At 41.6% G+C, this 17,417-nt stretch overlaps 1 protein-coding gene and 1 pseudogene across 2 annotated transcripts in view; one reads left to right on the top strand and one right to left on the bottom strand.

Annotated features, from left to right (window-relative positions):
* Window positions 1-17,417, bottom strand: part of STX8 (syntaxin 8) — a 240,353-nt gene that overhangs the window by 177,947 nt on the left and 44,989 nt on the right. The gene's annotated exons all lie outside the window — the stretch shown is intronic.
* LOC101327372 (ADP-ribosylation factor 1 pseudogene) lies at window positions 7,829-8,449 on the top strand (annotated as a pseudogene).

Genomic DNA, 17,417 nt, shown 5'->3' with positions numbered 1-17,417 from the left:
TGATCAATTCTATGTCTAGGAAATGTGTGCAACAAAACATCTGGATGGTATGCCATGATGTACATACAAGGATACTCCTTGAAACACTGCTTCCTTTGCCGCTTTTCAATTTATCGTCTCTCAGCTCCAGGCTCACCGTTTTCTGACTGCTCTGTGAAAATGGATCTGGGTCCTTTAAATAATTTTTCCTTTGCCAGCTTTGGCGGTGGAGGAGACTGCAGAGATACTGCAGGGGAAACAGGTTTTGCTTCCTGGCTCCAGTGCTCTCCTGACAGACTCCTGCCATGCTGGCAGCTCCTTTGGTGTGCAGTGGCCAGCAGCACCCCAAGGCCAGCAACGTCTCCCAACACACCCCCTCCTTGGGCAGTTTTGGAATAGAGTGCCTCCAATTAGACGCCTCCCTGTGCACTGTATTCCCTAGTACCCTAAGGACCGATCTCCAGGCAGTGCCGCCAGCTCGGCACCACAGCGACTTCTCTGAAATCCAGTGAACCCCAGCTGTGCCCTCTTCTACCTGATCTGCACCTCAACCCTGGGGGTACTGCTGTGGGTGCTCTGTCTCCACAGGGGAGTGACTACACCTTCTACCTGCTATTTCTGTCTCTTTACTTCCTGCTGGCTAACCCCTCATTACTCTAACCCCGTTATAGTTAGTAATTCCGTACACTACATTTTCCATGTTCAAATTTCTTTCTCCTGATTGGACCCAGATAGATACACTTATAATAGTGAAAAATTAGAAACAACCTAATGCCCAAACACAGGGATTTGTTTAAAAACGGAGTATAGGGACTTCCCTGGCAGTCCAGTGGTTAGGACTCCGCGCTTCCACGGCCGGGGGGCCTGGGTTCAATCCCTGGTCGGGGAACTAAGATCCCACTAAGCCATGCAGTGAGGCCAAAACAAACAAGCGAAACACAGAGTACAGCCGTAGAGTGAAACACTATATGGCCGTGAAAAGTGATATTGTACAGGTATATTTTGATTTCAAAAGAAGTTCATGACACGTTATTGGGTTAAAAAAGAAAACAGAATACAAAACAATGTATAGTAAAATAGCATTTTTGCTTTTAAAAAATGTGTTACCTTTTTAAATTTTTGAAAATTTAAAGAGAAAAGAACTCCAGTTACTCAAGATCCTTTATTTAAAAAAATTTTTTAAAACTCTAGACAATCCCAATCTCTTTATAAATACTTTATCCCTTTGCTTGCAGGTGCATTGGAAAGAACATTCCAAGGCTGAGTGTAACGACTCTTTCCACCAAGCGCTCTGCTGGGTGAGGGTAACATGCCATTCGTGGCTCCACTCGTTGATGGGTTGTTTTTTTTTAAATGTCTGTTTCACATGAAGGGCGATCTACAAAAGCAGAAATCATAAAGGTCTTCTTGCCCCGGATCACATTAACATCTCCTTATGTAGTTTTTCCTAGTCTTTTTATGGGATTAAGCCATTACACAACTTGTTAATTCATCTGGAATTTATTTAAACTAATGGTGTGCGGTAAGGACCCCTTAGTAACGATTTTTGACACTACATGCTCTTTTAACTGTACAAATGACCTGCTGTCTCTAGGGATCATTCCAAGGGACCATTTTATAGCAAAATCACTTTATAATGAGGTCCTTTTGGTCTTCAGTAACAACCTCTTGGATGGCCTCCAAGAAAAATCTATCATCAACCTAGTGCTGCTATAGGATGACCGATGTTACAGTAAAATTCCAAATGCATCCCCCAAATAAACTATATATATTGTAGAACTGAGGGGCAAGTGTCAATGCGAATTAAAAGGTAAAACAATATAAAAAGAGAAAAGGAGATTCCTCTATGGTTTTCAATTAGGGAAAAAAATCATTAAAGTCCTGAAGTTGCTTTACCTAGTATAGACATAGATTACGAATGAAAAATACCTATGTTACACTCTTCACTTAACCCTGACTCATTATCTGCCTTACTACCTAGAGGTTATCTTGCTAATGCAAAACAAAAAGAGGGCTAAAAATCCTGCTCTACTCAAATCATTTCTATAAGAACTTGCTACCTCCTCACTATGTTTAAGTGCTACAATAAATTTTCATCCTATAATTCAGAAACACAGAAGGTCCAGATACAGAGATGCTATGTATGTAATAATATTGATGACTTGGGCTTCTATAAGTCTTTAAATTTTTATTGCAGTATAGTTGATTTATAATGTTTAGTTTTTGTTGTACAGCAAAGTGAATCAGTTATGCATATACATATATCTACTCCTTTCTAGAATTTTTTTTTTTTTTTGCGGTACGCGGGCCTCTCACTGTTGTGGCCTCTCCCGTTGCGGAGCACAGGCTCCGCACGCGCAGGCTCAACGGCCATGGCTCACAGGCCCAGCTGCTCCGCGGCATGTGGGATCTTCCCGGACCGGGGCACAAACCCGCGTCCCCTGCATCGGCAGGTGGACTTCTCAACCACTGTGCCACCAGGGAAGTTCCTTTTTAGATTTTTCCCATATAGGTCATTACAGAGTATTGAGTAGAGTTCCCTTTGCCATACAGTAGGTTGTTATTAGCTATCTATTTTATATACAGTAGTGTGTATATGTCAATCCCAGTCTCCCAATTTATCGCTCTTGGTAACCATAAATTTGTTTCCCCTTGGTAACCATAAATTTGTTACAGTTTGTTATCTGACTATGTTTTGTAAATAAGTTCATTTGTACCATTTTCTGAGCTTCTACAAGTCTTAAAGCAGCATTTCTAAGGGGAGGCAGTGTGGTCATCTTAGAGCCAGTGAACCAAAGAAAATGCTGCTACCTGCAAAAATATCAACGATTATCAAGACCCATGCAGACAGCCACCCAGAACCATGTAAAACTACTACGATGTTGTAATCACAGCTCATTACTATAATCTACCCTACCTTATCGATACCCTAAATTATTATGATATCACAACAGATCATCTGCAACATACCATACTCTATTAATCATTCTTCAATTTTATAATGGTATTGACTTTAAAAACTGGATGACCACTGCACTACATAGAATAATGACCCCTAAAGATGTCCACATCCTCATCCCGGGAACCTGTGAATATATGACCTTACATGGCAAAAGAAACCCTGCAGATGTGATTAAGGGGAAGGAATTGGAGATGGGAGGGGACTCTGGATTATCCAGGTGGGCCCAGTTTAATCACATGAGTCCTTAAAAACAGAGAATCTTTCCCAGCTGTGGTCAGAGGGAGGCACGAAGAAGGGTCAGAGAGATGCAACTTGCTGGCACTGAAGACGAAAGAAGGTGTCAAGGAGTCAAGAGATGTGGGTAGCCTCTAAAAGCTGGAAAAGGCAAGGGAATGAATCCTCCCCTGGAGCCTCCAGAAGAGAACCCAGCCCTGCCAACACCTTGATCGTAGCCCAGTAGCATCTGTACGGAACTTCTGAGCTACAGAACTATAAGATGATAAACTTGTATTTTAAGTCCCTAAGTCTGTGCTAATTTATTATAGCAGCAGTAGAAAACCAATACAAACATTTTTGGAAAAATCGCTTCAGAACAGTTAGGTGTTTGACTACTTCCTATCTTAAGACATGCAGAAAAACCATCTTCTAACTAAATACCATGTAATTGTGGGAGGACAATCTGGTGGCTGTAGATTAAAAATAAAGGGACAGTCATCATAATGTATTCTTGTCGAAAGTAACAGACGTCATTCTGATCAAGCCACTAAATCTAACTACCAATTTACAGAAAATATGTGGGACAGAGGGACACATTAAACAATGTGTGTGGATACAAACAGCAATTCTAGATAGTGGGAAACTATAGGGCAAATGCCCTTGTTTTGTCAACAAAGAAACAGCAAAGAAAAAAAGAGTTGGCAAAGGCACCTACCTACTAAAGAAACTTAAGGGGGGCTTCCCTGGTGGCGCAGTGGTTGAGGGCCCGCCTGCCGATGCAGCGGACGCGGGTTCGTGCCCCGGTCCGGGAAGATCCCACATGCCGCGGAGCGGCTGGGCCCATGAGCCATGGCCGCTGAGCCTGCGCGTGCGGAGCCTGTGCTCCGCAACGGGAGAGGCCACAACAGTGAGAGGCCCGCGTACCGCAAAAAAAAAAAAAAAAAAGAAAAAAAAAGAAAAAAAAAAGAAACTTAAGGGACACAACAATTAGTTGCAATGTTCAGACCATATTCAGATCCTGAATTGAACAACCTGAAAAAAAACCCATCATGGGACAATCAGGGAAATCAAATATCTAGTCGGTGTTCAGATTAAGAATTGTTAACTTATTAAGGGTAATAATGGCATGGTGGTTATGTTTTTGTTTTTTAAAAACAGTCCTTATCTTTTGCAGACATGCTTTAGAGTTATATTCTGGAATATTCACCAATGAAATTGTACAGTGTCTAGGATTTGCTTCAAAAACAATCCAGGGACGGGTAGGTGGGTAGACATATAGATGAAACGAGATGGGCTGTGGGTTGATAATTGCTGAAACAAGTGATGGGTAAGACGGAATCATTACCTTACTTTCTCCAGTTTCATATGTTTGGAACTGTCAAAAGCAACAAGTTACCAACATTTTAACAAGTAAATAAAACCAAGGAACATTCTTAAGAACTGCAACCTCAGGCCCCCGACTGAGCACATGACAAGAGCCCCAAGGGCTGGGGCTGTGTCTTCTTTTCCTATGGTTTTGCCCAACTGGTGGTACAGAGCAAGTATTTAATAAAGGCGTTTAAACCAAGGAATGACCACAGAAGACCTTCTAGGTCTGTAGAAGGAAGAAATACAGTCTCTGCTACACATATATGGAAGGACTCCTCGTTAATACTAGACAGCTCTCTGAGTTTAGATAATAGAAAAAGTAGCTGATGCTGTGTTGTCCAGTGCCCAGAGAGGAGGGATGGAAATTCCCACATGTGATATATAGGAGCTCTCCTTGAAGAAGGGGAAGTAGATAAGGTCAAGCTGGGTAAAGATAATCACTATATTGGAAAGACTCTTAGAGCAAGTTCTAGGAACAGATGTTTTTAAGATCTGAGGGGCAAGGAATGTTGGTCTAGGTGACAGCTGCAAGAAAGGTTATCTTGAAAAATCTGTGAGGTTATGATTGCAAGTGTTCAAAGATGAGTTGCTTAGATGCGCCAGGGTACAACGCAGCCCGGCCGGCCACCTTCCCCACCGCTATTTCTATGAAAATACTTAGAGACCTAAGAACACAGAAACCCAGAACCAATGCACAACTTTCTGCTAGAATCTAGAAAGAACGTCTATAGACTACGGCAAGAATAGTTGGAACTAATTAAGAAGCCCGAGCAACAGAGACTTCCTGGGGAGAGGTAGAACAATTCTCCAATGTTTGCCACCCGCCAGCTGACTCGGAAACGGGTCTGTACTGACCAAAAAAGCACCTCCCCTTGTTTTAGCACGGGGATTTTTTTTTTTTTTTTTTTTGGGCCGCAACGCACAGCTTACAGGATCTTAGTTCCCCGACCAGGGATTGAACCCCAGGCCCCAGCAGTGGAAGCGCCGGGTCCTCACCCCCGGACCGCCAGGGAAGTCCCTCTCACAGGGATTTTTGAGGTGATCCAGTTATTGTCATCACCTCACCCATCTTCTGCTGAACGTCCCTTCGCGCCTCAAATTATGCCAGCACAGAAGCTGAGGCCGGCTAACTGGCTGTAACGAGGCCTAGCTTCCGGGTCAGGGAAGGAAGGCATGCATTGCCTCGAGTCTAAGCTCTACCAAAAAAACTGTTATTCAGGATGATTTTCCAAGTGTTTTCTAAAGGTCAACGAAAGTACAGAAAGGCTAACAGATTCCACGGGCAAAAGGAAGTCAGAAGCGACGCTCTGTGGTTGTGTATTTTTTTCCAGTGCGGGACCTGGCCAGGAAGCAAAGCCATGGTAACCTCAGCGCATCACCAAGGTTCCTGGGGCAGAGAAAAGACTAATGAGGGTTTCGTGTAAAGATGACTTCCATTTTTGTGTTTATCCCTGAAAAACAGCTTGCTAGGAAATCAAGTGGGGGGGGGGGGCGGATAGAGCATTTCAAAACACAAAGGGAAGAGTAGAGAAACATCCTGACCTATAATATATGCTGCTTCTCTCCCTCCATTCCTTTACTCCCCCCCCATCAAACCCCAAAAGCCAGCCGGCTTCCAAAGGGTGGGCATCTCAGTAAGGGTGCTCTCGGTTTTGGAGACAATACAAACACTTGCACGCGGCGTCCTCTCACACCTAGCCTACAGCAATCTCTGAATGAGGCACCTCCTCGGGGGCGGGGATACTTTTCCTGACTGAAAAGTTTTTCTTGGTACAAAGCAACCATGCCCAGAAAATTCATTAGTACTGGCTAGTAAGACATTCCTTTCAGGAACCATGAATCCTGAAAAGTAAAATCGGCCTTGTTCTTAATTTCTTCACTTTACTTCCGAAAACGGGTGAAATACGTAGAGTTAGAGTGACCTGGGAGGAACAGGGCTTCCTTCCCTAGATACTTTCACTGTGAAAAGGGAGTTCAAAACAGAGTTAGACTTCCGCTTCTAGCCAAGAGGGACTGACAGGGACCAGATTTACTTCTGGCCCCAAACAACTGGAGAACAACACACAAAACCACAGGCAAAATATACAAAACAACAGTTTCAAGATGCAGACATGAGGAAATGAAGGACAGTGGTCCCCGAGACATGGGAAACAGATGAGAGGAGCTCTCCGCCCCACACCATCGCCTTGAGAGTTCCCAGGCTATGGTGTGGGGAAGGCAGACCCCAGGTAGAGCCCAGCAGTCTCCCCGAATTAAGAATCCAAAAAACAGGTCCAGGTGGCCACAGTACCAGAGAGCTGCACAGAGAGAGAATGCTGGAGATTTGCACAGGGTCCACCCTGAGACTTCAGGTGAACGTTGATCAGGGCAGATGTGTGAGGAAATTAAGGCTGGGGAAAGAACCACCTGAAAGCCTTAGAAGGAATAACTCTGAGCTCACAGGAATTGCACACGTAATTCCTATCCCTACCCACCAGGTCACCTCATAATTCAAAGGGCACCAGAGAGGGTACACAGAATGGCTCTGGCACAGAAGTGGGGGAAATCACCTCTTGACTGGAGTCTGCAAACATTTTCTATCAAGGGCAAGAGAGCAAGTACTTTAGGCTTTCTGGTTCATATGGTCTCCTGTGCAGCTACCCAACCCTGCCATTGTCACAGGAAAGCATCCATAACTAATAAATGAATGAGCATGGTTGTGTTTCCATAAAACTTTATTTATGGACACTAACCTTTGAGTATTATACAGTCTTTACAAGTCATGAAATATTCTTTGACTCTTTTCAACCATTTGAAAATAGAAAAGCCATTTTTACCTTGCAGACCATACAAAAACAGGTGGTGGGCCAGATGTGGCCCATAGGTCATGGTTTGCTGACCCTTACTCTAAAATAAACACTGCTGTGGTCCACCTGACAAAGCAAGACCCAAATAACTGCATCCCAGCCAACAACAACAACAACAAAATCTCAAGAATATTTTCAGAAAGAAATAGCTAGTAACTGAACAAAGAAAAACTCACATCTGGCTTTCAAATGAATACTTCCTCCATAAGATTAGAAACCAGGCAAGGATGTCTGCTCTCCTACATTGTACTGGAGGTTGTAGCAAGTGTAATAAGGCAAGAAAGAAAAAAGACATCCAGACTGAAACGAAGAAGTAAAACCACACCAATTAAAAGACAAAGACAGTCAGAGTGGATCAAAAAACAAGAGTCAACCATAGGTGGTCTATAAGAACCTCACTTTAAATATAAAGAAATATATGGATTAAAAGTAAATGGACTGAGTGGGAGCGAAACCAATGCCTGCCTTCGAGCAGCAGCTGCGCCACGGCTGCCAAGGGCTTCTGTGCCCAGTGTTGCTCCCACCAGTCTACAGCACAGGGCATATCTTTGCAAACCTCTTCAAGGGCCTTTCTGGCAAAAAAGAAACGCCTATTCTCATGGTGGGCCTAGATGCTGCGGGAAAGACCACCATCCTGTACAAACTGAAGCTGGGTGAAATCGTGACCACCATTCCCACTACAGGCTTCAACGTGGAAACCGTGGAATTCGAGCACATCAGCTTCACTGTGTGGGACGTGGGCAGCCAGGACAAGATCCAGCCTCTGTGTGCCACTGCTTCCAGAACACACAAGGTCTCACCTTTGTGGTTGAAAGCAAAGACAGGGAACGTGTGAATGAGGCCCAAGAGGAGCTTACGAGGATGCTGGCAGCAGACGAGCTCAGGGACACTGTGCTGCTCGTGTTGGCTAACAAACAGGACCTCCCCAATGCCACGAACGCAGCTGAGGTCACGGACAAACTGGGTCTACACTCTGAGGCACAGGAACTGGTACACTCAGGCCACCTGTGCCACCAGTGGGGATGGGCTCTATGAGGGACTGGACTGGCTGTCCAATCAGCTCCAGAACCAGGAGTGAGCTGTACTCCTCTCTCCTCCCCATTCACTCCCCTCCTCCTACCCTTGCTTTACTCTCATGTGGCAAATGTGCCCCTGGGGTGTGAGTGCCAGAAGCTGTCTCCAGGCTGGTCGGTCACGGTGTGCTTCACCGTGCTGTACACGTGCAGACGCTGCCTGCAACTGGGTTTTTATTTAATCTAAATAGTTTTTGTCTCCAATGAGGCAGTTTCTGGTACTCCTATGCAATATTACTCTGTTTGTTTGTTTTAATTGTAAAAAGAAAATCAACCCACTGTTTAGTACTGAGAAGGGATTTTGGGCACACGGGTCATCCAGGGGTCACTGTTGCAGATGAGCCGGACGCTCCTCCTCTTGGGCTTTAGATCTGTGTTGAGATCCATTTTGGTGGTTGGTTTTTAACCCAAACTCGGTGCATTTTTTAAAATAGTTACAAGATAAGGAGAACACTCGAACACACAGAAGGGAGAAATGTGCCTAGTGTAGGTTCTGTAGTAATGGCCTGAGTCCAGTCCACCGGTGGTCTATCTCCTGTTGGGAATGTGAAGTGGGGCAGAACCAGCCATGATCCATTCTGCATGGTCACAGTAAGGTCCCTGTGATTTGCTCCGTCTCGGGTCATCCCACACCCCATAGCATTTGTGCTCACATGGCCGCCCAGGAGATGGGCTGGAGGCTGCAGCCACTTCTCTCAGACCCCTTGGAGGAACCCCAGCCTTTCTTGGGTCAGCATGGGCACTTTGGCTGGAACGCTCCGGTTGGAGCAGGAGCCCTGCCGTCTCCTTGCTTGCCTGCTCCGGGCTCTCTGGGGTTCCACCAGCATGAGCACAGGTGGTCATCCTTGAACCCCAGCCCCTCGGAGCCCCAGTGCTTTCACTCCCTCAGCCTGCAAGGGTCAGATTTGCCATCGAAAATAACCTCTACTTTTTTCTTTTGTATTTTGATAAACACTAAAGAAGCTGGAGCTGTTAACCTTTACCTTGTGGAAAACCTCAGAACTGCTTTACTTTGGTGTTGCAGAACCTCTTACTGCTTTCAATACACAATTAGTAATCAACTGTTTCGTATAGTTTTCAGTTTTCATTTTGACAAGCAAGCAGTGTAATTACAGCTATTAGAATAAAATCTCTTAACTATTAAAAAAAATAAAGGTAAGTAGATGGAGAAAGATAAGCCATACTAACAGTCATCAAAAGAAAGCAGGAGTTGCCATATTAATTTCAGACAGAGCAGACTTCAAAGCAAGTAAAGTTAGCAGGGTTAAAGAGTATTATGTAATGATAAGGGGGTCAATTCTCCAAAATGACATAACAATCCTTAATGTGTATGCACCGAACAGAGCAAACTACATGAGACGAAAAGCTGACAGAGATGCGAGGAGGAAGAGAGAAATCCACCAGCATAGTTGGAGACTTCTACACCCCTCTATCAGAAATGGACAGATCTAGCAGGCATAGTTAAACTCAACACCACTATCAATCAGCTGATGTAATGGACATCTACAGACTGTTTTATCCAACAACAGTAGAATACACATTTTTCTCAAGCTCACATGGAACATTCACCAAGATAGACCACATTCTTGGCCATAAAACATACCTTAATAAATTTAAAAGAACAGAAATCATACAGTTCTGCTCTCGGAATACAACGGAATTGAACTAGAAATCAACAACAGAAAGATAGCTGGAAAATTCCCAAATACGTAGACATTAAACAACATTTCTAAATAACACATGATCAAAGAAGTCTCAAAAGAACTTTAAAAATATTTTGAACTAAATGAAAATGAAAACACAACTTATCAAAATTTATGATACAACAAAAGCAGTGCATAGAGGAGAATTTATAGCAGCAAATGCATATATTAGACAAGAAGAAAGATTAAGATCAATAGTCTAAGTTCCCACCTCAGGAAACTAGAAAAAGAAGAGCAAATTAAATCCAAAATAAGCAGAAGGAAAGAAATATTAAGAATTAGAGCAGAAATCAATGACACTGAAAACAGGAAATCAAGAGAGAAAAAAAAATCAATGAAACCAAAGCTGGTTCTCTGAAAAGATCAGTAAGTTCAATAAGCCCCTGGTCAGGCCAACTATGAAAAAAAAGAAAGGACACAAACAACTAAAATCAGAAATGAAAAAGCAAGCAGAAACACATCATCGTAAACAGCAGTGATGTCCACTTTTTCATTTCTGGCAACTTTTAAAAATTAATTTTTATTGGAGTATAGTTGATTTAAAATGATTTCCTGGATACACCAGGAAACTCAGACCCCAGCATCTCCACCACTTGCGGGGGCAGTGTGTGGGGGGTGTTTGTCTACAGAGAAGCTCCCTGGAGAATGCAACAGGAACAGTACCATAAAATTTACAGTAAAATAGGAACAGAGGCAGCCAGTTGATTTTGCACAGGTATGTGCAAGCACTTCAAACCATCCACCCTTCTCGAACCCTGGCATGCCAACTGTCCGTCACAGCACCTTTAAAAGCAGAGGCACAAACATCACAAATGTTTGACCATAGGGCTGTGTGGTTCAGGATTTTATGAGAAAGCCATCTTTAATATACAGGGTTATAAACCATTGCCAGGTTATAGACCTACAGATTTCCTTTTTATACAACAAGTTCAAATGCTGCAACCATGACAAATCAGTGTCATTAAGGCATCCTCACGTCTCCAAAATCATCTCATCAAAATTGTACCACATCAAAGGAATTTCCCCATCAACCATCAGCTATGACATGTGGTGCTTTTTAGGACACAGATGTACTGTTTACAGCTAATGGGTGAAACCATGGACCAACACGTAGGATTTCAGGATAAACAAGAAAAATCACATGATCATATCACCAGATGCAGAAAACATATCAGACAAAATCCAACGTCCCTTACTAATAAAAACTCTCAGTAAACTAGGAATAGAGAGGAAGCTCCTCAACTTCATACCTACAAAACCCCCACAGCTGGACTTCCCTGGTGGCGCAGTGGTTAAGAATCTGCCTACCAATGCAGGGGACATGGGTTCGAGCCCTGGCCCGGGAAAATCTCACATGCCGTGGAGCAACTAAGCCCGTGCGCCACAGCTACTGAGCCTGCACTCTAGAGCCTGTGAGCCATGACTACTGAGCCCTCGTGCCACAACTACTGAAGCCCACGTGCCTAGAGCGCATGCTCCGCAACAAGAGGAGCCACTGCAATAAGAAGCCCACGTACTGCAACAAAGAGTAGCCCCGACTCGCCACAACTAGAGAAAGCCCGATCACAGCAACAAAGATGCAATGCAGCCAAAAACAAAAACAAAAACCCCCACAGCTAACAACATACTTAATGATGTGAAACTCAAAGCTTTCCCACTAAGGTCAGGTAAAAGACAAGGATGTCCCTTCTCGCCACTTCTTTCCAGCCTTGTACTAGAAGTTCTAGCTAATGCAATCCGAAAAGAAAAGGCATACAGATTGGGAAGAAAAGAAAACTTCATTTGCAGGTTATATGATCACCTAAGTAAAAAATCCAAAAGAACTGACAAAAAATCTCCAGGAACTAAAAAGCCATTATAGCAAGGTTGCAGGATACAAGGTTAATATACAAAAGTCAATCTCTTCCCTACATACCAGCAACGAATAGGTGGAATTTGAAATTAAAAACACAATACAACTTACATTAGCACTCCCAAAAGTGAAATACTTAGGTATAAATCAAACAAAATATGTACAAGATCTAAATGAAAAAAACTACAAAACTGATGAATGGAAGCAAAGAACTAGATAAATGGAGAAATATTCCATATTCATGCATAGAAACACTCAATATTGTCAAGGTATCAGTTCTTCCCAACTTGATCTATAGACTCAACACAATTTCAATCAAAATCCCAGCAAGTTATTTTGTGTATATCAACTGATCCTAAAATTTATATGGAGAGGCAAAAGACCCAGAAGAGCTTACACAATATTGAAGGAGAAGAACAAAGTTAGAAGACTGACACTACTCAACTTCAAGATTTACTATAAAGCTATAGTAATCAAAACTGTGTGGTACTGGTCAATGGAACAGAACAGAGAGCCGAGAATCACAGACCCTTATAAATACAGTCAACAATCTTTGATAAAACAGCAAAGAAAGCACAACAAAGTAAAGACAGTCTTTCAACAAATGTTGCTGGAACAACTGGACATTCACATGCGAAAAAATGAATCTAGACCCTACATTCTTGACAAAAATTCAAAATAATCATAAATCTAAAAGTAAAACAAAGCTATAAAATTACTAGAAGATCACATAGGAGAGAACCTAGATGACCTTGAGTATGGCAATGACTTTTTTTTATCACTTCATTCCTTCTTCATGCTTTTATGTAGAAAGTTTCTAATCTATATTATTTTCCTTCTCTCTAAATAACCTTTAAACCATTTTGCAAGGCAGATCTACTGGCAAATTTCCTCAATTTTCATTTGTCTAAGAAAGTATTTCTCCTTCAGTTTTGAGGGATAATTTCACAAGGTACAGAATTCTAGATTGATGAGATTGTTTTGGAGGGTTTTTTTGGCAACACTTTAAAGATTGCACTCCACTTTCTTGCTTGCATGGTTTCTGAGAAGTCAGATGTCATCTTTACATTTGTTCTTCTAGAAGTGAAGGGTTCTTTTTTGTTTGTTTTGTGTTGTTTTACTTCTAGATTCTTTTGGATTTTTTTTATCTTTGTGATTTTCTGTACTTTGAAAATGACATGCCTAGGTGTAAATGTTTTGGTATTTATCCTGCTTGGTGTTCTCTGAGCTTCCTAACTCTGTGGTTTGGTGTCTGCCATTAACCTGGGGGAAATTCTCAGCCATTGTTTCAAATATTTTTTCTGTTTTTTCCTCTCTCTTCTCCTTCTGGTACTCCCATTACACATCTACTACACCTTTTGCAGTTGTCCCAGTGTTCTTGGATACTTTGTTCTGTTTTATATCAATCTTTGTTCTTATTGCTTTTCACTTTTTGAGGTTTCTATTGAGATATCCTCAAGCTCAGAGATTCTTTCCCTCAGCCATATCTAGTCTACTAATAAGGCCATCAAAGGCATTCTTCATTTCTGTTACAGTGTTTCTGACCTCTAGCATTTCTTTTTGGCTCCTCCTCTCTGCTTCCATTGCCCATCTGTTCTTCAATGCGATCTACTTTATCTATTAGAATCCTGAGCATGTTAATCATTGTTTTAAATTCCTGGTCTGATAATTCCAACATCCCTGGCATGTCTGGATCTGATGCTTGCTGTCTCCTCAAATTATGTTTTTTTTTGCCTTTTGGTGTGCCTTGTAATTTTTTCTTATTAGACAGGATGTATGTGGTAAAATGTACTGCTGTAAAAAGACTTTTAGTAAAAGGTGGTGGTAAAGTGTGGACATTAAGGGAGTGTTCTACAGTCCTATCATTAGGTCCCAGTCTTTAGTGAGTCTATGTCTCTGGGCTGTGAACGTCACAAGGGTTTCAAAGTTTTTTCCTCCCCTTGCCACTTAGGTGGGACAGGGTGGCTAGTGGGCTAGAGAGTTAGGCATTTCCTTTTCCCCAAGTCAGTTAGACTGATATAATTTTAGCAAGTTAGGTCCTGGTTAAGTAGTTTCTCCTGAGGATGAAATCTTGTTAAGAACAGAGTGCTCTAGCATATTCCAAAATGGTTCCTTTTCCCCTCTCTCTACCAGAAACAGGAGGGGATTTTTCTCTGGTATTTACTGTGAGAACCTGGTAGAGCTCCTAGAGGTGAATCTCACATAACTGTGAGGACCCCACTATGACTGGGTCCCCTGGAGTTTTTAATTCTCAGATTTGTCCATACTGAGCCTCCAGCCACTCATCAATGACAGTTCAGATTTTCCTACCCAACTGGTTCCCACACTGGCTGCTGCTCAGAAGTCTCTGCTCCAGTAAGCTGTGACTCCCTGTATTCTCCTGTCTCTCCAATCTTGCAGGAAGTGATTTGCCCTGTGCCCTCCTCTCTTACAGATCCAAGAAAAGTTGGTGACTTTTCCAGTCTGTTCAGATTATATTACTGATTGTTAGCATGGAGTGGTGACTTCCAAGGTCCTTACAGGCAGAACAGGAAACGAGAAGTCTGGCAATGACTTTTAGATACAAAACCAAAGGTACAATCCATGAAAGAAATAATTGATAAGCTGGACTCCATTAAAATTAAAATCTGCTCTGTGAAAGATACTATCAAGGAAATGAGAAGACAAATCATAGACTGGGAGAAAATATTTGCAAGAAACATCTAATAAAGGACTGTTACCTAAAATATACAAAGAACTCTTAATAGACCAAAGGTCTTAACAGATACCTCACCAAAGACAAATACAGGGCTTCCCTGGTGGCGCGGTGGTTGAGAGTCCACCTGCCGATGCAGGGGACACGGGTTCGTGCCCCTGTCTGGGAAGATCCCACATGCCGCGGAGCGGCTGGGCCCGTGAGCCATGGCTGCTGAGCCTGCGCGTCCAGAGCCTGTGCTCCGCAACAGAAGAGGCCACAACAGTGAGAGGCCCGCATACCGCAAAAAAACAAAAAACAAAAAAAAAACCATACAGATGGCAAATAAGCATATGAAAAGATGCTCCACACATCATAAGTCATGAGGGAAATGCAAATTAAAGCAAGAGATACCACTACACGTCTATTAGAATGACCAAACCCTGGAAACTGACAACATCAAACGCTGACAAGGATGCAGAGCAATAGGAACTCTCAATTCATCACTGGTGGGGAGGCAAAGTGGTACAGTCACTTTCGAAGACAATTTGGTGGTTTCTTACAAAACTAAACATTCTTACCATGTGATCTAGCAATTGCATCCCTTGGTATTTATCCAAAGAGTTGGTAAATTACATGTACACAAGAACCTGCACACAGATGTTTATAGCAGCTTTTTCATAATTGCCCAAATATGGAAACAATCAAGATGTCTTTCAGAAGGTGAATGGATCAACAAACTTGGTCCAAGCGGAGAGTGGAATATTATTCAGTGCTAAAAAGAAGTTAGCTATCAAGCCTTGAAAAGGCATGGAGGAACCTTAAGCACATACTAAGTGAAAGAAGCCAATCTGAAGTCTACATACTGTATTATTTTAACTACTGATATTCTGGAAAAGGCAAAACAATGGAGATGGTAAAAAGATCACAGGTTGACAAGGGTTGAGGGAGGAGGGAGAGATAAACAGGCAGGGCACAGAAGATTTTTAGGGAAGTGGAAATACTCTGTATGTTGTTGTAATGAAGGATGTGTCATTTTATATTTGTCTAAACCATAGAATGCACAACACCAAAAATGAACCCTAAGATAAACTATGGACTTTGGGTGATTAGGATATCAATGTAGGTTAATTCATCATAACAAATATACCATTCTGGTGGTTGATAATGGAGGAAGACTATGCATGTGTGGGGAAAGGGGTTATATGGGAACTCTCTGTACCCTCCTCTAAATTTTGCTGTGTACTTAAAACTGCTCTTAAAAAAAGTCTTTAAAAAAGTAAAGCTGTCTTTATCTACAGATGGCACTGACCATTGTATAGAAAGTCCTATAGATTCTACCCAAAAGCTGTTAATAAATTAGTGAGTTTATTAGCAAGGCTGCATGATCCAAGGTCAGTATACAAAAAATCAATTGTATTTTTATACTAGCCACAATCAGAAGTAGAAATTTATAAATGCCATTAATAAGAAAAAAATATGAACTACTTAGGGATAAATCTGATAAAAGATGTACAAGACGTACAGTGAAAACTACAAAGCACTGCTGAGAAAAAGAACTAAATAAATGGAGAGATATGCCATATTCATGGATCAGAAGACTCAATATTGTTAAGATGTCAATTCTCCCCAAATTAAAGATGCAGTGTAATCCCAATCAAAAGCCCACGAGGCTTTTTTGTAGAAATTGAAAGCAGATTCTGAAATTCATATGGAAACGCAAAAGATCTAGAATAGCCAGTCACATTTTGAAAAAGAACAAAGTTGGAAGACTTATACTACCTGACTTAAAGACTTGTGGCAAAGATACAATAATGGAGACAGTGTGGCACTGATGTAAAGATAAACAAATGGACAAATGGAACAGAACGGAAAGTCCAGAAATAGGCCCACACCATATACGGTCAATTGATTTCCAAGAAGAGTAAAGTAATTCAGTAGAGAAAGGATGCTCTTTTCTTTCAAATGGTGCTGGAACAAATAAATATGCAAATGAAAAAAAAAGAAATGCATTTCATCTTGCTATATTAAAAAAAATCAATTCAACAGACCATACACCTATTGTAAAACCTAAAACTATAAAATTGCTAGGAAAAAAAAGGCAGTAAATCTTTGTGGCTTTAGGTAGTCAAAGATTTCTAATTGGACTTCATTAAAATTAAGAACCTCTGCTCTTTAAAGGCCATTGTTAAGAAAACCAAAAATATAAGCCACAGATGGGGAGAAAATATTTCTAAAACATAAATATCTGACAAACATATAAAAGGATATGTTTTATAAAATTCTTAAAACTCAGTAACAAAAGATGAACAACCCAATTAAAAATAGGTAAACAATTTGAACACACACTTCATCGAAGAAGACACGCTGATGACAAATAAGCACATGCAAAGATTCAGTCATTGGGGAAATACATATTAACACCACGATGAAATGTAACTACACACCTACCTGAATGTCTCAAATTAAAAAGACTTTCTATAACACTCTTTGGCGAGGATCTGAAGCAATTGGGACACATTCTTCTGGTGGCGATGTAAAATTGTACAACCACTTTTGAAATGAGTCTGGCAGTGTCTTTAAAAGTTAAACATAATGAGGATATACGTATATGTATAGCTGATTCACTTTGTTATAAAGCAGAAACTAACACACCATTGTAAAGCACTTATATTCCAATAAAGATGTTTCAAATAAAGTTAAACATACGCCTCAGTCATTCATGAAAATGTATGTCCATACAA

The sequence above is a fragment of the Tursiops truncatus genome, chromosome 20 (assembly GCF_011762595.2).
Source record: "Tursiops truncatus isolate mTurTru1 chromosome 20, mTurTru1.mat.Y, whole genome shotgun sequence".
Classification (NCBI taxonomy): domain Eukaryota; kingdom Metazoa; phylum Chordata; class Mammalia; order Artiodactyla; family Delphinidae; genus Tursiops; species Tursiops truncatus.
The sequence above is the reverse complement of the archived record's forward strand: the minus strand, read 5'-3'. Positions and strand labels throughout refer to the sequence as shown.